Source organism: Callithrix jacchus, chromosome X, assembly GCF_049354715.1.
Source record: "Callithrix jacchus isolate 240 chromosome X, calJac240_pri, whole genome shotgun sequence".
Taxonomy (NCBI): domain Eukaryota; kingdom Metazoa; phylum Chordata; class Mammalia; order Primates; family Cebidae; genus Callithrix; species Callithrix jacchus.
Genome location: NC_133524.1, coordinates 52,666,483 through 52,693,135, shown reverse-complemented (window position 1 = coordinate 52,693,135; position 26,653 = coordinate 52,666,483). Strand labels below are relative to the sequence as shown.

The 26,653-nt window shown below is 44.6% G+C and overlaps 1 long non-coding RNA gene across 3 annotated transcripts; it reads left to right on the top strand.

Moving 5' to 3' along the window:
• The first annotated feature begins 5,311 nt into the window (after nt 1-5,311).
• Nucleotides 5,312-13,524, top strand: LOC118150602 (uncharacterized). Of its 3 annotated transcripts, none has more exons than XR_013531582.1 (5): nt 5,312-5,521; nt 7,566-7,642; nt 8,166-8,280; nt 10,110-10,235; nt 13,116-13,524. It is a non-coding gene; the product is annotated as an uncharacterized LOC118150602 (long non-coding RNA). The 3 variants fall into 3 exon arrangements; XR_013531581.1 differs by having other exon boundaries at nt 5,312-5,398; nt 13,116-13,522; XR_013531583.1 differs by lacking the exon at nt 5,312-5,521 and adding an exon at nt 5,562-5,708.
• The last annotated feature ends 13,129 nt before the right edge of the window (nt 13,525-26,653 follow it).

Genomic DNA, 26,653 nt, shown 5'->3' with positions numbered 1-26,653 from the left:
TTCCTAGTGGACTGCATACAACCTGTGTATTTCCCACACATTTTCAAAAGGGTTTGAACGTCACTACTTTAGCGTTTATCAGACAAAATGTTTACGGGCTATTTATCTAGCCATCTGTGAAGATGATGGATTATGTCTTGCTCAGAATAAGTTCACCGTTGTTTGTAGCTTTCTACAGAATCCTTGAAATAGCAGTCGGTGATGTTTAAATTGGTCAGTTTTACTGTGGGACTTGACTCTCAGCAAACTCATTTGTGAACTCATGAGAAGGAAGACTGATAAGTTGTGGGGCCTTACTTTCTACCATGTCTTTCTGCAGCTGCAGGGTGTGTTCACGTGTGTGCTTCTGCACTCGTCTGCTGGTGCTTTGATGTGTTCCCTTTTATTTCCCCTTTTATTATTGACTGTGTCTTATGGTTCATTATGTACTTCATTAGCATCCAGTGACAGTGTCACCTGTGGTATTCAGTGTTGATCCACTTTATGTGAACTTTAAAAATATTTTCAAGGACGAATATGTTTTCTTACCAACTTTCCTTAAGTACTTTGAGGAGTCAAATGCAATTCAATATTAGCCGTTGATGTTGGATCATACTGGGCTATAATCCTGCTAAGTGGCTAATCATACAAACTGTTGTTATGCCTCAGCTTTTATGTCACCACAATGCTTAGGTAAATGACACAATGCCCAAGACATAGAACGAAGGATGTGAGATATTGCCTTTGTAAAACTTCCAAATTTTGCTTTAATTTCAGGGGTACATGTTTGGGATGTGCAGGTTTGCTACACAGGTAAAGCTTGGTCTCAGTGATTTACGGCACAGATCATCACATCACCCAGGTTTTAAGCCCAGCATCCGCTAGATATTCTTCCTGATCCTCTGCCCCCTCCCACTCCTGCACTCCAGTCGGCCCAGGTGTGCAATGCTTCTCCCATGTTTCCATGTGTTTTCATCTTTTGGCTCCCACTTATAAGTGAGAACATACGGTATTGGTTATCTGTTCCTGCGTTAGTTTGCTAAGCATAATGGGTGCCACCACCATGCATGTCACCGCCAAGGACATGATCTCATTCTTTTTATGGCTGCATAGTGTTCCATTGTGTATCTGTGCTACATTTTCTTGACCTGGCTTATCATGGATAGGATGGACATAGCAAATATCACAAATACACTTGGTACTTGCTGTGGGAAATATCGCACTGTGGTGGGACAGACAGACAAACAGAAGAGCAGTTGAAGTGCAGAGGAGAAACACAGGGAGGGGAACCAGAGGAATAAAAAACAATTAATGTAGCGGCCATGAGGCAGAAGCAAACAACACAAATTTTTAAAAAAGATAATCTTTATCTATTGCCTTTGCCCCTTTTCTGAAAATCAGCTTCTTATGTCTGTGAGTCTGTTGCTGGACTCCATTTTGATCTGTTGATCTTTCCCCAATACCACACTGTCGTGAACACTGGAGAAGTAACACAATTGCCGTATGGGGCTGGATGATTAAAAATCCTAATCAACAGCTTCATACAGTGCTCCTAACACTAGGCAGGGCCCTCGCCTCAGCTGAGGATCCCATGTCTCCCACCTTCCCAGGGGCTTTGCTCTTGCAGTGATCACTCCTCTCTCCTGAACCATCAATGGCTCCCTGTATATGGGATCAATCCCTAAGACAAGAAGGAAGTCACCTTCTTCCAATGCACTGAAAACATAATCAATAAACAAATAACATAGACTTAATGTGAATCCTGCCATCAGGTAGGGTGAATTCCCCAAAGTTATATTTCAGAATCATTTTGGATATTCTGGTTCATTTTCCTTTGTAGATAATTTTGAAACTGGAGTCTAATGAACTGTGTTGCATAAGTTCATGCAGTTTTCCTCTGCGGGAAAGCAGATAAATGTGTTAGTAGCTACAAAATGACATGGGGTGGGGTGGGGGGGGGAGGAAGTGAGTTTTCCCTTAGCTTGGGTAATGATCCAATGTAGGGGGAGCAGTGGGTGGTTCAGGAGAGAGGAGTGACCACTGTAGGAGCGAGGCCGGTAACAAGTTGTGAGGCATGGTATACTGACCTGAGGTGAGGGGGCTGGCTTGAGTCAGGAGTGTTGTATGCGGAAGGGCAGCAGAGAGTGTCCGTGAATCACTGAAGGTGAGGGTGGCCTTGGGGGTCCCTGACACAGTCGCAGCAACGGTGTGATTCACCAGCAAGGCCGTGACTCACTATAACATGGTGAAATCTTTCTTTGAATAAAGGAAGAGTCAGGGGGTAGAGATGGCGAAGTTGTCACTCTTGGGAGCCTATGGATTTCTCCATAGTGTGAGGCCACAGCCAAGCTGTTGTCTATTATGAGAAGTACATGTACTCACAACATTTAGCAATAATCCCTCCGACTGCAAGAGAACTGGCTCACTGGATCACTCAACCACTGTTCTGCACAGGATAATGTATAGGGGAAAAGTGCAGCCTGGTGCTGACTTTAATTTTTGTTTTCTCCTGCAGGCAGGTAGAGATAAGGCACAATTGTTGCCAATGGACTTTCAGTAGGTCAAGAATCCTGAACGTTTGAATTGCCCTTTCCTCCAAGTGAGAGGGAAAAAATCAGTTTCCTGGGCTGGAGCAAACAAAGACTTAGATAAACCTCAAGCCAAAGATAAAGGGAAAAAAGGCCACATGCAGTGGCTCACATCTGTAATCCCTGTATGTTTGGATGCCGAGGGAGGAGAATCCCTTGAAGCCAGGTGTTCCCGACCAGCCTGGACAACACAGTGAGACCCCTGCTCTACACAATTTTTAAAATTAGCTGGGCATCGTGGCACATGTCTGTAGTCCCATGTACTCAGGAACATATAGTAGTAGGATCGCTTGAGCCTGAGTCCTAGGTTGCGGTGAGCCGTAAGTCCTGCGGTGTACTCTAGCTTCGGCAACAGACAGAAACCCTGTCTCAAAAAGTGGGTGGGTGGGTGTGTGAAGACACATTCCAGCCTTGTCTTCAGCTGGGATGCCACTGTGGGTGTCCAAACATTTGAGGTAGAGTCTCTTTTGGCCATGGAACTTTTAAGTCTGTGAATGTTGAATTTAGTGCTAGAGGTTTGAGGGAAATTACAACGAGATTTAAAAAACGAGTACAGTTGATTTTGCTTTTGTTTTTGTTTTGAGATGGAGTTTTGTTCTGTCGCCCAGGACGGAGTGTAATGACGCAATCTCCGCTCACTGAAACCTTCACCTCCCAGGATGAAGCAATTCTCCTGCCTCAGCCTTCTGAGTAGCTTGGATTACAGGCACCTGCCCCCATGCCTGGTTGAGTTTTTTTTTTTTTTTTTTTTTTTTTTTTTTTTAGTAGAGATGGCATTTCACCATGTTGGCCCGGCTGGTCTCAAACTTCGGACCTCAGGTGATCAGCCTGCCTCAGCCTCCCAAAGTGTTGGGATTACAGGCGTGAGACACCGTGCCCAGCCAAAAACGGGTACAACGGCTTTGTGTTTTGTGGCTGTTACATCTGGATGTGTGATATTAATGGAAAGCTCCAGCAGTTTGACTACTTAATGTAGTTGCCAAAAGCAAGGAATTCATCTTTTCTACAATTCTCACAGGATAAGTGGTAAAGACAAAACGGATGGATGTTATGGAAACCGATTTTTAAATTTTTTCCAGATTCAGGATTTCACCCTGTCCATTTCATAAATATGATGAATCTTTTCACTAAGTTTACCTTATAATGTGTTTTTCAGAAGATACTTTTTCCCTTCTGTTCACAATCTTTCTGGAAAAAAAAAAGGAAATGAAATTTCATCTGGACTATGAAATGAAATGATTAAAGAGATAAAAACTTTTCATCACAGAATACTCTAGGCTGATGTTTTAATAGTGGAGAAAACAGAAAACCTGGCACATGAGCAGAGGCAAGGGAGGGAAGGAAGGCATTGGTTGTCACTGTTTTTCAAAATTGTTACTGCAAACTCTGCACCTTTCCTCAAGAAATACTTCCCATGCAGGCTTTCCAAGCCACTGTGAGCCAATGGTAAAACCACACTCACGGGTGGGCCAGTGATTACCTTACAGGCATTCAGGGAAATCAGCTACCAGTTCAGAGCTGTGCAATAACATGTGCAATAACACAACCTTAAGAATGCACACAAGTGTGAATTGATTGGGTCTACGGCATGTATAAAAAGCATGTATAAAAATTGACAGAGATGGGAGGATCACTTGAAGCCATGTGGTTGAGAGCAGCCTGAGTAACACAGTGACGCCCCCCACGCCATTTAAAAGAGTAATTAAATACACTAAATATACTAGGTGGGCATGGTGGCGGCCACCTGCCACCCCAGCTACACGGGAGGTTGCAGTGTGAGGATGATTGCTTGAGCCAAAGAGATGGAGACTGCAGAGAAGCATGGTGATGCCACTGCCCTCCACCCTGGGCAACAGAAAAATACCCAGAGGAAAAGAAGTATGTGTAAATATAGACATAAAATTCTTTATTTCTGTCACAAAAGGCCTTTCTAAGACACACCCCCTACTAAGGGTGACATACAACTCTCTGTTCTCAACGTTTCTGAATCCATGAGAATGGGTGGGCAAGAGACAAACAAAAAATGTCTCGCGTCCCTTTCTTTCTACTACACACAACCGGGGATTCGGTGAGGGAACAGCGGGAAAACCCTGGCCAGACCTGCGTGCGCCTGACTCAGTGTGCATGCCCCTTGCTGCACAAGTCCCTTTGTGGGCATGCGCTTTGTCTGTCTGCCTTCTGTCCCTGCAGAGCTGTGCAAGGAGACGTAGTGATTTCCTTCTGCGGTGCCCACTGGGACTCAGCCAGTAGGTTCGCAGATCAGTCCTCCCAGAGTTGAAGTGTGGGAGAGTGTGAGGAGGAGCCCGTGGGCGCCGTCCACGGCCTCCTAGGGGAAAGGACCTTGCGGTCCCTGTCTTTCTCCCAGCAGGCCAAGATGCAGCATTGTCCTTGCTGTAGTGGGGGTCCTGGACAGGGAAGGTAGCGGGTCCATAGAGCAGAAGAGGGCCTCGTGAACTTGGAGTGGGTTTTGAAGGGGAAACTCTTTGTGGTATTTGAGTCCCGAAGGCACAGGAAACCACCCACAGAGGGCACATTCTGAAGTCCTCAGTGGGGACCTGGGACAGGGCGCAGAACTGTTGGGTGCAGGTGGGGTGGGGTAGGCGGGGCACGGCTGGGCGTGGCGAGGAGGCGGGGCCACAGCCCACAAGGCGGGCACCAACTTCACTGCGCATGCTCTCGGTGCACCCACCTGCGTGCGCGCGTGTTCACTGGGCGGCTTCCCATCGGCCCCTTCGCCACGTGGTGAACGTCGCGGAGCTGTGAGGGTGTGAGGGTGTGAGGGTTACTTTACTGCGGTCCAGACCGTTTCTACCGCTAGTGAGACTCAGCTGGTAGGTCCACAGACCAGTCAGTCCTCCCAGGAGTGGAAGTGTGAGCGAGTGTGAGGAGGAGCTTGTGGCTTTCCAGGGCATGGGGCAGCGTGGTCCGTGGCCTCCCACATAAAGAATCTTGAGGTGATAGTCCTCCTCATGCCCGGGCGCCATCTTGGTCCTTGTGGTGGGTTCCGAACGCCGGAGGAAGTTGCGCTGTGGAGTTGCGGTGTCAAGTGAGGACGGGGAGAGTGCTAGGGATGCTCTTGGAGGTATCCACGTCTTGAAAGGGCCTGGAACCCCGGAGAGAGGACATGTTCCAGACTCCTTCGTAAGGACTTGGGAAAGGGCTGGGTGGGAGGTAAGGAGAGGTTCTTGAACGCAGTGGGTTAGAGACGGGAGCTCACAGGTATATAGAGCGCTTGGCACAGGTGTCCAGTGAGGAGCGCCCAGGGCTTCGTCTCGATGTCTCAGTTCTACAGTGGAGGTTTGAATGAGTGGGACCATGCGTTCCAACAAAACTTGATTTTAGGTGGGAAATGGGCTTATCAGATGGGTGTGTAACAAAAGCCATGGTCACTGCAGTTTTAATTCACCAGCTGTATGTTTTAAAGATCTCCACTATGAAGAGTCCAGTTGTGAAACCAACCTCATTGGAAATAACCCTGTGTCATTGGCCAGGAGCCTTAAGACATTGCTTAGGTAGCTTGACCAATTTAAGGGAGTGTGCACGCATTCGATTCAGAAGGCACACACACTCACTTGCCCCGAGACTTACTTCCAATGTATTACCAAATGTTTTGTAAAAATTGCAAGTTGGCATTTCACTATGGAAGTGGTCAGATATACCTACCCTGTCAAGTGCATTTTCCGAATCGCAGCTTTCCGTTTGCATTGTGAAATATGAATTGGCAAGGAAGATCAAGATAGGCCTATACCGAGGCGATATGTACAGTGGACTCAGCGGGTTAGGCCCACGGGCCCATCACACTGGAAGCTGAAGTGTGAGTGAGGGTGAGGAGGAGACAGCAGGCTTCCGAGGGTCGTGCCTCTTGGTCGGTGACTCCAAGGGAGAAGGGCCTTGAGGCTGTCGTCCTTCTCATGCGGCTCCATGGCTATGGGCCTTCTTGTGTTGTGGGAGTCAGAAAGTACCAAGAAGAAGGGCCTTGGAGTGGGCGGCAGGGGCCGGGGGGCGGCAGTTAGGTGAAGCTGTGGCGATGCTGGGCTTCTGTTGGCAGTATCCAAGTCTCAGAAACGCCTGGAACCCCTTCCAGAGGACAGATTCCATACTCCTCAAGGGGGATCAGGGCTGCGACGGCGTGGGTGGTAAGGAAGGGGCCTGGAAAGCGGGAGCACTCTGGGCTGGTGTTCGCAGCCCCAGGGTTTGTATAGCGAACCTCAGAGGTGCCAGCCCGGTGAGGACCCCCCACAACTGTGTGGCAACTTCTCAACTCCATCTTGGAAGTTCGAGTGGACGGGTGGGGCTCACCATTCCAACAAAACTTCATTTTGGAAGGGAAATGGGCCTAGCAAATGCCTGTGTGACGAAAGCTGTGGGCACTTAAATTTTAATTCTCAAGCTGTATTTTCTTAATTGTCTCACTAAAAAGAGACCAGTTATGAAACGAACCCTCATTGGAAATGCCGTGTGTCTCTTGCCATGAGCCCTAAGGCATTGCTCAGCTAGCTTGATAAGCTTAGCTGGTTGTGCAAGTATTCGATTCAGAAGGCATACACACTCATACATGCCCTCTGACTGACTTTTCAATGTATTACCAAATTTTTTAAAATTGCAAGTTAACATATGGCCTTGGAAGTGCTCAAATATAGTATCCTCTCACGTGCGTTTTTCCGGTCACAGTATTCTGGGGTTTTTTTGTTTGTCTTTGGTTTTGTTTGGTTTGGTTTGATTTTTTTTGAGATGGAGTTTTGCTCTTATTGCCCAGGCTGGAATGCAGTGGCGCAAACTTGGCTGCCTGCAGCCTTTGCCTCCAGAGTTCAAGTGATTTCTTCTGCCTCTGCCTCCCTACTTGCTGGGATTACAGGCACCTGCCAGCAAGCCTGGCTAGGTTTTTGTATTTTTAGTAGAGACAGGGTTTGACCTTGTTGGCCAGGCTGGCCTTGAACTCCTGACGTCAGGTCGTCCACCCACTTCGGCCTCCTCAAGTGCACACTGTTCTATTTGCAGAGTGAAGTATGAGTGGGAGAGAAAGAAAACATAGACCAATGCGACATGTGCGACTTGTTCAGCTGACCAGGCCTGATGTGAGTGACTTAACATTTGATGTTTTCTATTAACAGAATTTTGTTGTTGCTGTCGTATTGTTGTAGAATTAGTTTAGATATATTGATGAAGTTCTCCCATGTTGATAAGAAGTGATCATTGCAGCTCATGAAGGAAAGAGTAACCCAGAGGACTACATACTCGTCGTGTTTGGATGTGTGATCTTGTGCTCCCCAGATTTGACTGGTGATTTCCTCCTCATGCTTATTTATAGCACAGTATACACATTCAACCCGACGTAAATTAAAATGGCGTCCAAAGCCGTTGAGGGTCACAGTCTCAGAGTTACCTCTCTGTGGGAAGCGTGACTTTATGTAGAATAAGTATGTGGAATAGTATTGGGATAGTGTTGGGGCACGTCTTTAAACATGCGTATGATCAGAAGTATCTATGTAATGTGTATATTCATATTATTGACATGCATTGAAAGGAAATTTTTTATCTACACACACACACACACACACACACACACACACACACACACGCACACACACCTTTTCCCAGGAGCCCAGTGTGCCAAAGCCTCAACAAGAAGAAACACCAGCTGAAAGTCGGGATCGTACACCTGGTCAGAAGAGAGAAGTTCAGGGTGGACCTAAGATTCGAAGAACTGGGAAGGGTAAGAAAGAATGTGTATGGGGGGAGGAGGCCTATGTGTGCATCATGCCTTATGCCATGACCAGTAACAGGAGGATTGGGAAAGAATCTCAAGCCTTTATTGAGAGTTGGCTAGAAACGTGATGGGTATAGTTTGCAGCTTCCTGCAGTCCCTGGGTGTGAAGAATCTTCTCTTTTTCTTCGAGATGCATTTTGTATGCTTGAAAATACACTCCTTCCTAAATCAGATGAAACCATTTAATTGGTTGTATGAAAATGTACATTATTGCAGAAATTTAATTTGATCTTCTTAGGATGTTGCAGTGTGATCTTCTCAGCCATGGCGGCCACGGTGTTGTAAGCACCCTTTAACAGCACGTGGAGTGCCAAGTCACCCTACCTTATAACACCCTGAATAATGCCTATTTGCAAGGGGATGTTAACGTTAACCTCATTTTGTAAATAAGAAAACTGCGGCCAGGTACAGTGTCTCACGCATGTAATCCCAGCATTCTGGGAGGCCGAGGCGGGCAGATCACCTGAGGTCAGGTGTCTGAGAACAGCCTGGCCAATATGGTGAAAACCTGTCTCTACTAAAAATCCAAAAAGTAGCTGGGTGTTATGGCACATGTCTGTAATCCCAGCTAAGCCTGCTGAGACAGGAGAATCACTTGAGCCCAGGCAGAGGAGGTCGCGGTGAGGCGAGATCGTGCCACTGCATTCCAGCCTGGGAGACTGAGTGAGACTAGGTCTCTAAATAAATGAATGAATAAGAAAACTGAGGCTCAGAGACTGAGACTTAACCAAGAACACTTGACTCATGGAGAAAGAATTTATATTTTGTGCCAAGGTTTGCATTCTTCCCACCATCTATGTTAGAAAATGTGAATGATTTTGCTTAAAACTGCTTAATAGTCAAATAATGTCTGTACTGGAACATACGTCAGTATTGGCTCAGGAATAAATGCAGTTCAGTGAAGCAGGATAGGAACCCCAGAAAAGAGGCCAACGAACGACAGCCACTGTTTCCTTTGGTGTGTATTTTTGACAGTATGTTTGGTAAAAGGTGGATAATTCAGGACACTGGCCTACAGGTAACTATATTAGTAGGATTTTTAAGGGGCTTTTAAAAGTCATTTCAGTATTTTTATAATTATAAAACTCAAAGTATGATAAGATTATCACGAAGCAAATTGTTTCCTCAACAGATGGCATTTTCAAACTCAAGATAGACAGAATTTTGGCTATGGGCCATTTTAGCAATTCACTGTTAAGGGGGTTCTAGGATATGACAGCTATCAATGTCCATTAATTTCTTTACACATCAGTTACCATACTCTCATTGGAAGACAGTGATTTTGCTGCTGTATTTTGTACTGTTTCTTAATGACATTCATGTATGGAAAGTCACATATAGGGCCTTCGGACCGAAGCGTTACTTTAATTAAGATTAACCCCAACATTTTCAAGGTACCTCAACAGGGGATGAGTGTCATGACTATAAGATTTGTCATAGGCTCACCAACACATCGATTTACACCTTCAGAAAATTACATTAACTTTTGATTAAAATGCTATCTGTGGGCAGTCTTCAGATTTCCCGGGTAGCTATATGTTGATAATACACAGTGGTAAAGTATGGGGAATGTAGGTGTGGTGTGATTTATCCTCAGATTGTCATTTAAGATATCATAATACCTGGAAGACAAAGATGGGACGTCTTTGCATCACATTTATTACCACAGCAGCGTACAGGCTTTTATCGCGTAACACTGAGGAAAAGAATGTGATCATTTCCTCATTTATCATTCTTGTTTCGCTGCTCCAGCCTATATCCTTTGTATTTTTTAGTGCCTGGCCTGAAAGCTGATCTCCAGGAGCTGTCTCAGTCAAAGACTGGGGGTGAATGCGGAGAAGGTCCTGATGTCCAGGGGAAGATTCTGCCAAAATCAGAGGAACTTAAAATGCCAGAAGGAGGTACGTTATCCATTAAGATGCAAAATTATTTGCTTTCTGTCTTCCACAATATTATACTTTAGATAATAAAAAGAGAGAACATTACTGCCCCTTGAGAAACAGTCTGAATGCAGACTTTGTTCGGAAGGTAGTTCAGACCCCAGAATCCTGACTGCAGAACTGAAACACTATCAGATACAGACAGAAATTGGGTCAAAGCTGTATTTAATCATCAAATAAAAAAAGTTTTCTTCTGAGTATCACCAACAGCTAACAATTTTCAGACTATTTTCTCATTTCTGCTTTTCTCAAATACATTGTAATGCCACCTTGTATGAAATATGCTGACCCTGAAAGAGATTCTAGTACCAGCTCTAACACAATTTTTGAGATTCTGAACAAATCTCGTAAGTCCTAAACCCGTTTCTCTTTTATTGAAAGTAGTGAATGCCCATCAGATAGATTCAAATCCACTTCCACTTCAGTGCTGGTTTCTGGATGCTCTAGTTCTGTTGGAGAGAGTGCAGAGATATTCTTATGTTCATGATTTGTTTCTCATAATAATGAGCTTCAGTCCAATTACAATACCCAAGTTGAGATTTCATCGTCCCTAAGACAATGAGTGGGCACTCTGCTTGATGTTCGTTTACCTGTACGGAGACTTTCATGGGTGTTCTTGGATTTTCTCAAATCCTAAATTCTCTCAGGCTGTTAAAAATTGCATTTTTTTTTTTCACACGGAGTCTCGCTCTGTCACCCAGGCTGGAGTGCAGTGGTCTGATATTTGTTCACTGCAACCTCCGCCTCCCGGGTTTAAGCGATTCTCGTGCCTCAGCCTCTCATGTAGCTGAGAGTACAGGTACATGCTCCCATGCCCGACTACTTTTTTAGTTTTAGTAGAGTCGGGGTTTCACCATGTTGGCCAGGCTGGGATCGAACTCCTGATCTCAAGTGATCCACCTGCCTTGGCCTCCCAAAGTGCTGGGATTATAGGGGTTGAGCCACCTCCCTTGCCAGACCCAATGATTGCATTTTAAAGTCTTCCTGCAGTGAACCCTTGAATGACTGAATAATAAAATGGAAAGAGACAAGTCACGTTTTCTGGCTCACGAAGTAGGGATCGTGCACGCAAATCTGTGATGTCCAAGCTGGTTGTAAGATGCCTTTGGTAGGCATGCTTGCTACTCTCCTGTAAGTCTTTGTGAACCCCTGTGTGTAATTAGACTGAAGACACACATGGTAACCTCTAACCATATCAGAGGTTATATATTACAGGTTTCTGCCTTGAGTCTTCAAACGATACGATTTAAACTTCCAAGACTCTAACGTACTAAGTCCTGAGTAGTCTACATAGGTATCTTTTATACATATTTTCCAAATTGCTGACTTAATTAAAAGAAGCTCTGAATTGAAAGGAAGCACTGCATGTTTAGGGCAGAAATTATCTAGATGTTTGTACTCCACGCTGCTGAACAACTTCATTAGACTATTTACATTAAAAGATTGCTTTCACACGATTTCCAGGAGCCTATTGAACAAACTTCAGTTGTATTCTTAGGATAGTCATAGCATTAGAAGTATGTCTTATTAAAATAGACAGTAAATTACATGATACGAGAAAATAATAAAAAAGTGATAAATGAGTCACAGAATAAACTTAAGGGGAAAGGACACAGGCAGTAAAAGAAAGAGGCGAATCATTAGCAAAAGTAAAACTAATCCGAAAGTAATACATTTGATAGATCTTTTTTTTTTTTTTTTGAGAACTAGCTGGGAAGGGAGCATCCAGTAGATTAAACAATCTAGAAGAAAATGGAAAAGGCACAACATGGAATATGAGTGAACAAGACACAGGTATTGAATGTAAGGCATAATTGAAAGGGAATACATTCCTGAACACTAATGTTTTCAGAGTGTGGATGAAACAAACGGTTGAAATGCCAGAAATGCCTACATTATTTAATATATTCCTGTAATACGTCAATATCTGAACATCACAAAGGCTGTGGAAGAACTTGTGAAATTTGCCAGTTGTCCCTCAAAAACAGTTAATTTTAGAAGGAAATATTTAACTTTTCCATGTGTCTAACTCTTCGATTTGTTTCCCTCTCCATTTCTTTTTTTTTTTTCCACACTGGTTATGATGTATAACTCTTTCACATTTTAATATCAATCATGATAGTGATACCTTAAAACTTATATGACCATTTAATTAATTATACAAACCAGAATACTTTCCAGTGAAAAATGTGTCATTATTTATATTGACATAAGGACTCTAGGTGAAAACTGGATGCAAATGGTTAGTGTATGTTAAAGAAAAAAGAAGGGCAAACTAGCTCAAAGGAATATTATTGCACTTCCACACAATAGAGAGAAAAAACACAAAACTGTCCTTTCTGTTCACTTCACTTATGTATTTCCTAATGTGACATTAACTGTTCTCTCAAAAGATAGTTCTCGGACTATTTGTTTCAAGCCAAAACATTAAATGATACATTGTTTCTGAAGGATTTTTTTTCAGAAATTCCTTCTGTTTCTTAGGTTTTTGTGTTCTGCCTGTAGTTTGAGTAAAACTCGACACAATGCTTCCTATCTAATCTAAGCCCGTTTTAATAGGTTCACTTGATTTAATGTGTTCTGGCCTTGGACTGTCTTTTGGTTTCCTTCCAGCATGAAAAGCAAGGTGTGCTCAAACAATGTTGCTGCTGTATATGCACGGAAGTGTATCATCAAAGTCTCTACAGAGGTCTAGTTGAATGTTAGCCATATGGTGACTCTTAGGCTTCTGTTTTTAGTCCATTGTATAAAACGAAAGCTTTGATGTCCTTTGCATACCTTTAATTTCGTCTGAATACCGTTGTGCTAGTAATGTTCCCTCCTGTTATGTTTCTCTTGCAGCGGAAGGGAAACCTCAGGTTTAAACGAAGACGAGCTGAAAGAATGCAAACTGAATTTCTCTGAGATGTTTGACTTTTAAAAATCTCAGTAAAGTTTTCCAGTTTTCTCCAAAGAAGCGTTGCACATGTTTTGTTCATTTATTCTCACGTAATAGACACTATTGAAAATTTTGGCCTCGTGCAGTTGCTCACACCTATAATCCAACACGTGGGGATGCTGAGGCAGGAAGATTGCTTGAGCTTGGGAGATTGAGACGTGCCTGGGCAACGTGGCAAAAACGCCTTCTCTACAAAAATAAATGAATGCATGCATGAATGTATACATGTATGTGTGTAGATGTGTGTAGGTGCAGTCCCAGCTACTCTGGAAGCTGAGGTGGGAGGATCCCTTGAGCCTAGGAGTTCGAGGATGAAGGTAGTCACGTTTAAGCCGCTGCAACTCCAGCGTGGGTGAATGAGACTCGTGCCTGAATAAAAAGCATAATTTTTCCCACTTTGTATTCTGATTTGGCTGGCATACACCTGTGTGATATTATGAAATACATATTTGGTGCTGGACCCTGCTTACTGTCATACAGCTACAATTTGTAAGAAACTCCACATAGTGATGCCTTTTTGTATGCTAGTGAGTTGACCAATGGCTGGGAGCTCCTAGGTAGCTCTAGGATCAGGGATTAGAGGGTTAGCCTTTCAGCCCCATCCCCAACCTTCAGGACATGGAGAGGGCTGAGGTTAAGTTGATATCCAGTGGCGGGCCAACAGTTCAATCAATCATGCCTATACAATGAAACCCCCATCAAAACCCAAAAAGCAGGGTTCAGGGAGCTTCTGCCTCGGTGAACACATGGAGGGTAGCATGCTCGTAAAGGCCATGGAAGCTCCCTGCCTCTTCCATCATCCCTTCCCCTATGTACGTCTTTATCTGCATCCTTTGTTAAGGTAGGCCATTTGCCACAAAATATGTGAGAATTCCCTAGGCTATAGAGCTGGATGAAAGAACTAGGGCCTAGGTAGACAAAAGGGGAAAGCAACCAGGGAAACTTGCTGAAGCAAAATTACTTGGATCCTACCTACACTGTCTCTTTACGGGCTATGGCATGACACAGCCATGGGATTCCATCCTGCCTCTCACACACTGGCTTTGAGACGATGGGCAAGACACTTACATCCTGTCGGCCTGTTTCCCCATTTCTAAAGTAGAAATTAGAATATTTACACTAAATACTTGCTATCAAGAATAAATGAAATAACATAGGGAGCAGATATTACACTGCAGATAAATGTACTGGTTATCTTTCCTTAATCCCTTTAACATTTCAAAAATGTTCACTCCATTGTTGTTTACAACTACATCTCTAGTATGCGTTAACTGCTTTGGAATTTCAAGTAAGAATATCAAGCCACCTTTTTAAATGCATTTGACTTCGGAACCTTATTTGACTTAAATATATAAATTAAATAGCATTGTGGCTGGTATCGGACATGACATGGATTCTGAAGCTGACTTGTAAACGACCCAGGTGTGACGAGGCCAACCCTGTGTCAGTAGTATGCATGTGATGCCATGAAGAGTAAGTCTATTCCAGTCAGGCAACACCACACAATTCAATATTGTAGCGTGTCAGGAGCTCACGCAGTCCCTAAGAAGCCCTGTGGTGGCTAACAAGGCCAAAAGGATCGCCAGTTCAGTTGCTGTTTCGGATTGTCATATATCCATAAATTTGGCGGGTAAGAAGACTGAGCCCAAATGGAAGAAAGTGGTTGATTACTTGCAGACACAGCAAAGGCAGGGTCAGCATTGTGTCAGCGCAGTGTTCGTAGACCCACAGTACGACACTGAATCGGAGCTACTCAGTGACAGCACAGATGGTGGGTCTCTCATCCTGTGAGGAGCCCACAGTCATACCCTGAGGCCACTTTTGAAACCACACGGAATCCTGAACCCCAAATCACACTTGACGGAGCTGGGACTATGGGACAGCAGGGGTGACCCAGCTCCAAAACATCCCACACAGAACACCTAGGGATGTCATCCATGCTCGTGAAGAGGAGGAACCTGTGTCAATGGCCACCCTGAAATGACTGCCTTCTGACAGTTCCCCTAAACCAAAGAGGCAACTCAACTGTTTGTACTGGAGGAGGAACCTTAGAGGGAAAGGTCCCTCAGTGGGAGACTATGTTGGGAGACTTGGCCAGCTCCTGCCTGACGAAGCTATGTCCTTCTGAAGTTGGCTAACAAGGGTAAACTCTTGGTATGCAGGGGTATCACCTGTGCCCTCTGGGATTGTTCTTAAATATACACCCTGACTGTCCCATCACTGCCTCTTCTCTGGAACGCATCCACATCAGCTTCAGCCTCCTGGATGGAGTTGTGCTGAGCCTAAAACGATGGTTTGGGCTATATAAAAATGGTTAATGCAGAATCTTAGGAAGTCACCTGCCTTTGTCAGATAGACCTTCATCATTGATAGGATTTGTATAAGATGGCCATGGTGGGAAATCTGATATGTCAATTTTGCTAGGCTGTGATGCATGAGAAATGTTCACTTTGACTAGAGTTGATGTCTCTGTGAACGGTTTTCCTTTCATGAGAACTAGCATTTAAATCAGCAGACTTTGGGTAAACCTAATTGGCCTCCACAATGTGGGTGGGCCTCATCCAGTCCCTTGAAGGCCTTCAGAGAAGAAGACTGGGGTCCCCCTGAAGGTGAAGATGTTCTGCCTCTACACTGCCCTTGGATTTGTGCTCTCATATTGCCTCTTCTCCGGGTCTCCAGCCTGACGCCCTGCTCTCCGAGATTTGGACTTGCCAGTGACAACACATCCATGAGCTAGGTTCAAATTCAATCTCTCTCTCTCCACCCACTCACACACGCGCACCCAGCCACCCCCCACCACCCCCCCACACACACACAGAGGAACCCTAACCAATATGCTGCTTACATCTGGGACCCGTAAAGCACATAACTGAGATCAGTACTGCAGGTTTCTCTCACTCCACTGCACGGCTCCTGATGCAGAGGCCTGTGGCAGTCGCATCACATCCACTGACATCCATGTTACCCATCACTGTGACTCAGGGTTTGGTCATGCAATAATGTAGAGATCACTAGAGTTCCACAAGTGTTCCCTGCTCTCCTCCTGGCTGTGAGATCCTCTGATCTATTCTGCGAACACAGAGATCCACTGGGTTTGTTTCCAACCTTCGAGGAAGGACCTGGGAGCCTGGTGAGGGAGATACACCTTCAAAAGCTGTAACAGCAACGGGCACAGCCAGTGTGTTCACCAACTCATGAGAGATCACATTACCAACATCTCCCACTTAAGTTTCCCCGTCAACTAACAGCTTATCCTGGAAGTGATCACATTTCTAGGTCAGTTGGATTCTCCGTATTCTGTTTTCCCCAGGAATGTTCAGTTACAAAGGAAACTGTTACTGGAACGTTGTGTCAGAGTGCAACCCAACAATGGAATGCCGTGAAGTGGTGTGACTTCCAAAGCAGTCAATAAGGGTTTATAGGTTCCCAGATGAAGAAACATACCAGCCTCTCTCAGTTTACAGGGAAGTGACATGTATAGAAAATCCAGTTTATTGAAGACTCTGGAAAGAGATGTTTGCCTCCTTGTAACACTCAGTCCCCAAATGCCAGGAGCCCCTACCAATTATTCCAACAACCACAACTGCACTTGGAAATGTCCAATATATCCCAAACTAGGCGATGATAGTCTGGCTATAAACCACAAGTTTAGGATGTAAGGCAGTATCCTCAAACTTGTTATTTACATCAAAAGAATAGGAATATTGCGTTTGGTACAAGGGAAATAACATGGCACCAAGGAAGAGGACACAATGTAGGATGAAAAGAAGTATCCTCAAACTTGTTATTTACATCAAAGGAATAGGAATATTACGTTTGGTACAAGGGAACTAACAGGGCACCGAGGAAGAGGACACAATGTTTCCCAAGAGGGGTTACAGGCCCCTCCCTCCTCTGTCTTGCTTTGCTTTCTGTGATAAGAAAGTGGTACAGGGCTAGGCATGGTGGCTGAAGTCAGCCTCGGGAACATAGGGAGACCTGGTCTCAACGAAACAATTTCTAAAAAACAACCAGGCCTGGTGGGGCGTGTCTGTAGTCCCAGCTGCTTGGGAGGCTGAAATGGAAGCATCACATGAGCCTGGGAGTGAGCCATGATTTCTCTACTGCACACCGGGCTGAGCAAGAGTGAGACAGCATCTCAAATAAAACAAAAACAAAGAAAGTGTTTCAGGGCCATCTGGGGTGTGTGGTGAAGCTTCATTTCAAAGGTCAACCACTGCTATGGAACATTGATGCTCAGGATGTTTCTGTGGTAGTCACGGCTCCGAGATCCTGGCACTGATGTCTTTCTTGGCGAGAACAGCCCTCTCCAGGCTGGCACACAAGAGGAAGGGGCCTGGCTACCTCGTCAGGCTACTAGGGACAGCTGTCTGCTGTGGGATCACAGATGAGACCAGGAGAAGGACAGCTGAAAGGGGGAGAGGGGAGACTCCCTCCACAGGCTAGGGGCCGGTGTCTGTTAGTGAAGGGAAGATATTGGCCCTACATCCTGACATTGCTCCAGGCTCCCGTGGAAGGACAAGACGGGGCCAGAAAGAATCCAGGGCTGGTGGGAGGAACAGAAGAGCTGGTATCACCTCCCATCCTGTGTGTCCAACGGTCCCTGAGAGGAGCCCACGCAATTTTGGGATCTAAAAGGTTATTTTCTGACATTCCCTCCATTCACCACCCATGAAGAGAAGAGACTGAGATTAAACTGAGGCCTTCAGGGAGAAAGGCCAGACAGAGTTGTGAGGCCTCCTCAAATGTCCCTCTGCCCTACCCTTCTGGTGAGTCTCACACTAGTTCATCCTGTCCTGTGTTCCCGTGTGCTCTGAGGTCACTGTTCTCAACCTCATGTCTGTCCTGGGAAGAGTGGGCATATTGCAGACAGTCTTGCTAGCTCAGGGATTGAATAAGGTTTCTGAAAGTTCCCTAGGTTGGCCAGTAAGTTCGCAGATCCCAGGGCATCATTCTGACTACACTATATGAGATCCACTGGATGTGAATCCTGGAATCTTCATTTTAAAGGATCCTGGGTTCCAACTTACACAGAAGCATGTCTGAGAACTAGGAGGAGGGGAATAGTCTCCTTTCTCAGCTACACAGCTTCTTTCTCCTTTGTGAAGGTGTAGAAGGGACAGGTTTGGTGTGTTCTCTGATGTACGGACCCAAGACCTGTAGGTGAGGAGACACTGACATGCTGCCTGTTATGGTAATGACACACTCAGGGCACCGTCTCCAAATGATATCCAGGCCAATCCTTTCAAGTTTCCATCCCGTTTTTGTTGTTGTTGTTGTTGTTGTTGTCCTTCAGAATTTCATTTCTTTTTCTTTATTGTACTCTAAGTTCTGGGCTAACTTAAAGTACAAAAGTAGAAAATGTTCCTATTTCTCCATATCCTCTCCAGCATCCATTGTCTCCAGATCTTGCAGGATTGTTGCGTAGGTATGCACACGCCGTGGTGGTTTGCTGTCTCCATCTACCCGACACCTACATCAGGCATTTCTCCCAGTGTAGTCCCTTCCCAACCGCCCCTCCCCCCGTTGCCCTTCCCATAGCCCACCACCCCCCAACAGACCCCAGTGTGTGATGTTCCCCTGCCGGTGTCCATGTGTTCTCACTGTTCAACACCCGCCTATGAGTGAGAACATGAGGTGTTCGGTTTTGTGTTCTTAAGTCACTTTGCTGAGAATGATGCTTTCCAGATTCATCCATGTCCCTACAAAGGACACGAACTCATCATTGTTTTATGGCTGCATAGTATTCCATGGTGTATATGTGCCACATTTTCTTTGCCCAGTCTATCCTTGATGGGCATTTGGGTTGGTCCCAGGTCTTTGCTATTGTAAACAGTGCCACAGGGAACATACGAGTGCATGGGTCTTTATAATAGAACGATTTATAAGCCTTTGGGTATATACCCAGTAATGGGATTGCTGGGTCAAATGGAATTTCTATTTATATATCCTTGAGAAATTGCCACACTGTCTTCCACGATGGTTGAACTAATTGACACCCCCCAAAACAGTGTGAAAATGTTCCTATTTCTCCATATCCTCTCCAGCATCCATTGTCTCCAGATATTTTTAATGATCGCCAATCGAGCTGGCATGAGAGGGTATCTCAATGTGGTTTTGATTTGCATTTCTCTAATACTCAGTGATGATGAGGTTTTTTCATATGATTGTTGGCCTCTTAAACGTCTTCTTTTGAAAAGTGTCTGTTCATATCCTTTGCCCACTTTTGAATGGGTTTGTTTGTTTGTTTGTTTGTTTTCTTGTAAATCTGCTTAGATTCTGGGTATTAGGCCTTTGTCAGATGGATAGATGGCAAATATTTTTCCCCATTCTGTTGGTTGCCAGTTCACTCTGATCATTGTTTCTTTTGCTGTGCGGAATCTCTTAAGTTTAATTAGATCCCAGTTGCCTATTTTGGCTTTTGTTGCCATTGCTTTTGGTGTTTTGGTCATGAAGTCCTTGCCTACGCCTATGTCCTGAATGGTTTTGCCTAGGTTTACTTCTAGGGTTTTTATGGTGTTAAGTCTTCTGTTTAAGCCTTTAATACATCTGGTGCTAATTTTAGTGTAAGGTGTCAGGAAGGGGTCCAGTTTCTGCTTTCTGCAGATGGCTATCCAGTTGTCCCAAAACAATTTATTAAACAGGAAACCCTTTTCTCATGGCTTGGTTTTGTCAGGTTTGTCAAAGATCAGATGGTTGTAGATGTGTGGCATTGCCTCCCAGGCCTCTGTTCTGTTCTGTTGGTCTATATCTCTGTCTTGGTACCAGTACCATGCTGTCTTGATTACTGTAGCCTTGTAGTATAGTTTGAAGTCAGGTAGCAATGATGCCTCCAGCTTTGTTCTTTTTGCTTAGGATTGTCTTGGGTATGCGGGCCCTCTTTCAGTTCCATATGAAGTTTAAGGTGTTTTTTCCAGTTCCGCGAAGAAGGTCATTGGTAGCTTAACGGGAATAGCGTTGGATGTCTAAATTACTGTGGGCAGTATGGCCATTTTCACGACACTGATTCTTCCTAACCATGAGCATGGAATGTTTCTCCATTTGTTTGCGTCCTCTCTTATTTCCTTGAGCAGTAGTTTGTAGTACTCCTTAAAGAGGTCCTTTACATCCTTTGTTAGTTGTATTTCTAGGTATTTTATTCTCTTTGTAGCAATTGTGAATGGCAGTTCACTCATAATTTGGCTCTCTGTTTTTCTGTTATTCGTGTATAGGAATGCTTGTGATTTCTGCACATTGATTTTGTTTGATTCCTTTCCATGTTTAGTGCTTCCTTCAGGCGCTCTTATAAGGCAGGTCTGGTGGCAACGAAATCTCTCAGCATTTGCTTGTCCGTAACGGATTTTATATCTCCTTCACTTATGAAACTTAGTCTGGCTGGATATGAAATTCTGCATTGAAAGTTCTTTCCTTTAAGGATGTTGAATATTGGCCCCCACTCTCTTCTGGCTTGCAGGATTTCTGCCGACAGATCCACAGCGAGTCTGATGGCCCTCCCTTCGTGGGTGACCCAATCTTTCTCTGTGGCTGCCCCTAGCATCTTTTCCCTTCATTTTTAACCCTGGCGAATCTGATGATTATGTGCTTTAGGGTTGGTCTTCTTGAGGAGTATCTTTGTGGTGTTCTCTGTATTTCCTGGATTTGAATGTTGGCCTGCCTTGCTAGGCTGGGGAAGTGCTCCTGCATAATATCCTGAAAAGTGTTTTCCAGCTTGGATTCATTCTCTCTGTCACATTCAGGTACATCGATCAAGCATAGATTAGGTCTTTTCACATAATGCCATATTTCTTGGAGGTTATGTTCTTTTCCTTTCACTCCTTTTTCTCTGATCGCTCCTTCTCGTTTTATTTCATTGAGTTGATTTTCAATCTCTGACATCCTTTCTTCTGCTTGATCGATTCAACTATTGAAACTTGTGTATGCTTTGCAAAGTTCTCGCATCATGTTTTTCAGCTCCATCAAGACCTTTTGTTTTTCTCTAAGCTGGTTGTTCTAGGTAGCATTTCATCTAACCTTTTCTTCAAGGCTTTTAGTGTCTTTGCATTGGGTTAGAACATGTTCCTTTAGCTCAGAGAAGTTTGTTGTTACCCACCTTCTGAAGCCTGCTCCTGTCAATTCAGCCAACTGGTTCTCCATCTTGTTTTGTTCCCTTACTGGTGAGGAGTTGTGATCCCTTGGAGAAGAGAGGCATTCTGGTCTTTGATGATCTCATCCTTTTTGTGCTGGTTGCTTCCCATCTTTGTGGATTTATCTACATTTGATCTTTGAAGTTGGTGATTTCAGATGGGGTCTCTGAGTGGATGTCCTTTCTGTTGATGTTGAAGCTCCTTCTTTTTGTTTTTTAGTTTTCCTTCTAACAGTCAGGCCAGTCTGCTGTAGGACTGCTGGAGGTCCACTCTAGACCTTGCTTGCCTGGAAATCACCTGTGGGGGCTGCAGAGCTGCCAGGATTGCTGCGTGATCTTTCCTCTGGTAGCTCCCTTCTAGAAGGGTACCCGCCAGATGTCAGCCAGTGCTCCCCTGTATGAGGTGTTTTTTTGGTTATTCAGGGGTCAAGAGCCACTTGAGGAGGCAGTCTGTCCTTTGTCTGCCTGCACCTGCACTGCTGGGCTGCCTCTGACTCAGCCCCGGCCGCGGTGTAGGCTTCCTCTGGGTTTTGTTTACACAGGTGAGATCAGAACCACCTTTGCAATGGCGGCCGCCCTTCCCCACACCGAGCTTGGTCGTCCAGAGTTGAGACCGCACTGATGCGCTGGCTGCGAAACTCTCAAGTGAGAGGGCTTCAGTTTCCTGGTCTTTGTGGGGGTGTATCACCTGCCTCCCTGCTTTCAGCTCTCCCTCTTTCTGAGGAGCGGGTAGATCTGTCCCACAGGCACTCTCAGTGCTAGTCAAAACTTGCGTCCAGGTCTGTGCTGACAATTGGCTGCACCAGGCTAGTGGGAGCTGTTGCTCAGATGTGTGTTGGCAATTCATGGCGCAGTTCAGTCTGGTGTCGTTCCCCTGGACTGTGGGTTGCAAAGGCCATGGGAGAAGCGCAGTATCTGAACCAGAGTGCCGAGGGATTAAAGTCCCCAATCCTCAGGCCAGTTGCACTTCCCGGATGGGGCAGTGCCCTGCCCTGCTTCGGTTTACCCTCCTTGGGCTACACCCACTGTCCAATCAGTCCCATTGAAATGAACCTGGTACCCTGGTAGGAAATGCGGAGATCACTCGCCTTCTGCATTTCTCTCACTGGGAACTGCTCTCCAGAGCTGTTCCTCTTCGGCCACCTTGGCGGAAGTCCCCAAGTCTCCATCTCTTAAATATTTCTGAAGAAACCAAATGTGTCTTGCCTGTACAGCCTTGCATTGTAAAATTCTCAATATTTTGAAAAGCCTTCGGCTCTTACCCTTGATTGCACAATTATGCAGCACAGTAGAGTGTTTCATGATGCCTCTGACCACTGCTGGGTGACACTGAGAAAGTTACTTAACATCTCTGCGACTCCTTTCTCCATTAGTCCCACGGAAATATTACTAGTAAATTCATCTACTTCTTGGGGCAGTTTAGAGCACCGACTGTGTGAAGACATGCACAGTTCTCAGGTCAGTCCCAGGCCTGTGGTCAGTTTCCAGTCAATTCTAGCTGTTACTATTTTGCTGTTAGTATTGTTGCTGTTCCCACATTTCTCTGGAGCCTGTTCCAGAGATACGATGTCACGACCACCTTTGTTCCATTGGATGATCTTTTGATTATCACTTCATTTCTTCAGGGACTCAAGGACTGAGTCTGTGGCGTAGGGCAAGATCATATTCTTATGAGCATAATCAATATTCAGCTGCCCTCACGGGGTATTGTGAAGCCTGAATGTAATGCTGGGATTTCATCATCATGAGGTCGTATGAAAATTTTAAATGGAAATTTCTCCAGGAAATCAGAACTGTAATGACCTCTTCATGTGATTTGTGTAATGCTTGCAAAAATAACTAGTGACTGGATAAGGATAGCACACACACACACACGCACACACACACACGCACACACACACACACACACACACATATATATAAACATTTTTAAATTTACAAATTTTCTCTTTCATAGTTTCTGCTTTTTGTGTCCTATCTGTCTTTGTTTTACATGATGCCACAGGTTCTCTTACATTTTCTTCAAGAAGTATCATAACATTAGCTTTTACTTTAAGTTGTATAATGCATTTTGAGTTAAATTTTGTAACTGGTGTGAGATAAAGGTTCAGATTCATTTGTTTGCATGTCAGTGTCCAATTCTTCCACCATCATTCTCTGAATACAACATCCTTCCCCACTAAATTATCTTGGCAGCTTATGGGGAAAAAATCGATTATTGGTCTAGGTTTGAACCCTTATTATTCCCTTATGTCACTATCACACTGTCCTGATTACCACAGTCGTGAAATATGTCTTGAAAACAGGTAATTAATCCTTCAGTATTCTTTGTCATTTATAAAATTGTTAGACTGCTCTAGTCCCTTTGCTTTTCCAATAAATTTTGATGTCCGCTTGTCAATGTATAGAAACAGAAGGCTACACGGATTTTAATTGTGTTTACGTTGAATTTATAGTTCATGTGGGAGAAACCGACATATTCACAATCTTGAGCGTTGCAATCCATTAATGTGGTATACATCTCCATCGATGTCAGCCGGCCTTAATATTTCACAGCAATGTTTTCTAGGCTTCTGAGTACAGGTTGCACGCATATTTTGTTAACAATTTCCTGGGTGTTTTGCTGCTATAATAAGTGGTAACGATTTTCAATTTTCAACTGTTTGTTGCTGATATATGTAGGGACTTGGATGAATCTGGAAACCGTCATTCACAGCAAACTGACACAAGAACAGAAAGCCAAACATCGTATGTTCTCACGCATAGGTGGGTGTTGAACAATGAGAACACGTGGACTCAGGGAAAGGAGCATCACACACTGGGGGCAGTTGCGGAGGGTAGGGGAGAGACAGCGGTGGGTGGGGAGGGAGGGAAGGGTGCGGAGGGATAACATGGGGAGAAATGCCAGATATAGTATGCACGTAAGTAAAATAAATAAAATTTTTTAAAAAGTCTAAATTGAGGTTTGCATACTTACCTTGTACCATATAATTTTTCTAAACTCACATATATATTCAAGCCATGGGGTGAGACACATTTGGCTATGATGTTGCAAATTTTTAACATATTCCTAGTTTTGAACTGCTATCGTTATAGCATAAACATACACCTATGCTTTTATGAACATGTGCTACTAGTCTGTCAGGTTATTTTCTCATAAGGTTTGGTTTTGATATCAGGCTGATGTGAGCTCTATAAAATGCTTTCCAAAGTGTGATCTCTTTTCAATTATCATAAAGAGTCTGTGTAGAATGGACACTATTCTTCCGCAAATGTTTTGCAGAATCATCCAGTAAAATCACCAGAAACGTGAAATTTATTTGAGAAAAAAATTTTCTTTCATTTCTTTGTTGGTTTTAGTGAATTTAATTTCTTTACTTGGTATAAACGCTATATATGTCATCTATTTATTTCGGGGGAATGAGGTTTGCTAGCTAGTGTCCTTCGAGGCATCTTCGCATTCCACTTAAAAAATAATTTTTTGAAGAGTGCTTTTCACCACATTCCCTATCACAGATTTTATATCTGAAGGATCTGTATTGATGTGCCCCCTGGCATTACTGACGTTTGTAATCTGTATTCTCTCTCTCTCTCCACCTCTCTCATCAGTCTGGATAAAGGTTTATAAATTTGACTGACCATGCCAAAGAAGCCACTTCTGGTTTCACTGATTTTTCTCTATAGATTTTCTCATTCTATTTAGTTTATTTCTCCTCATATCTTTATTAATTTTTCCTTCTTGTTGCTTTGGGTATAATTTGATTTTGTTTTTCTAGTTTCTTATTTATTTGTTTATTTATTTTTTTCTGAGACTGAATCTGGCACTGTCACTTAGGCTGGAGTGCAGTGGCATGACCGCAGCTCACTGCAACCTCCACCTCCTGGGTTCCAATGATTCTCCTGCCTCAGCCACCATGCACAATTAAGTTTTGTGTTTTTAGTAGATGGGGTTTTGCCATGTCAGCCAGGCTGATCTCAAACTTCTGGCCTCATGATCTCTCCCCGCCTCGGCCTCCCCAGGTACTGGGATGACAGATATGAGCTACCATGCCTGGCCAAGTATTTTTCTAGTTTCTTAATGCGGAAGCTTAGGGAATTGACTTGAGACCTTTCTTCCTTTCTGATAGAAGTACGGAAGTACAGAATACTATAAATTTTTCTCTGTGCACTGCTTTAGGGTGTCATCTTGAAGTTTTTAATATGTTACCTTTTCATATTTAAATGTTCTCTACAATTTCTTGTTTCATCTGTGCAGCACTTAATTTCGAGGATTTCAGGGATTCCAGATATTGTTCTACAACTGATTTCTATTTCAATTGTTTTATGGTCACAAAACATGTTTTGTAAGATTTCATTCCTTTTGAATTTGTTGAGGTTTTTTTTTTTTTTTTTTTTTTTTTTTTTGCCCAGAATATGGTCTATCTTGGGGAGATAGACTGGGGAGGTCTCCACATCGAGGTAGGGGTCTCCGAGAAGAGGGTGACAGCCCAGCCTACTACCTGTAGTTCTGGCCTTGGGAAAGGACTGCAGAGAGGCCTGGAATAGGGAGGCTTTCAGGGCAGTCCAAGGGGCTCTGAACACCCCTGCTCCATCCATGAGGGCGAGGAAATGTGCACCCAGCTTGCCATCTTAATATTCCTCCCACAGCACTCAATCGATGGGGCAAGGATGCACAGGAGACCCCTTCAGGCCAGAGACCCTGCTGCCCACAATGCCTCGCTCCCCCACCGCAGAGTTCTGGCTCCTCCAGAAGGATCCAGCTCCTCTCCTCTGCACATGAGGCAGAAGCATGTCCCTGCGGGACACAGAAACCAAGCCCTGCCTGAGAGGGTACGTTCCATGCATGAGCTTTGGCTCAGGGCCAGCATTGTGTGCAGACTGGGCCAGGACTCACCTTGGGAGAGAACTTGGGGAGCCCCCTTCTTCCAGGGCCCACATCGCACTGAAATGAATCCACCCCCGTAAGGACCTGCAGGACCTGGTCTGATGCAGCCTCAATGGGAAGGGGTGTCTTATCCTGTGCAGTGGGAGCCCCGGGCACTACAGACTGAGGCCCTCACTCCACAAGCCCTCAGCCTCGACGGGCCAGGTCCTCCCATGCCTGCTGTCCCCACAGACCACTTTTGGGCTCATCCTGATGGTCTGGCACGTCTGCCTTCTGCAGTGTGAGCACATGCTCACAGCCAGGACACAAGCGGCATTCAGAGTCCACAGAAGCTGGTCTCCGTGTGCCCTAGGGTGTGAGGGGGAGCACGGAAGACAGAACCCGACTAGCCTGGGGGCAGCACTTGCACTGTCCACCCGACCCTCTGCTCTGGC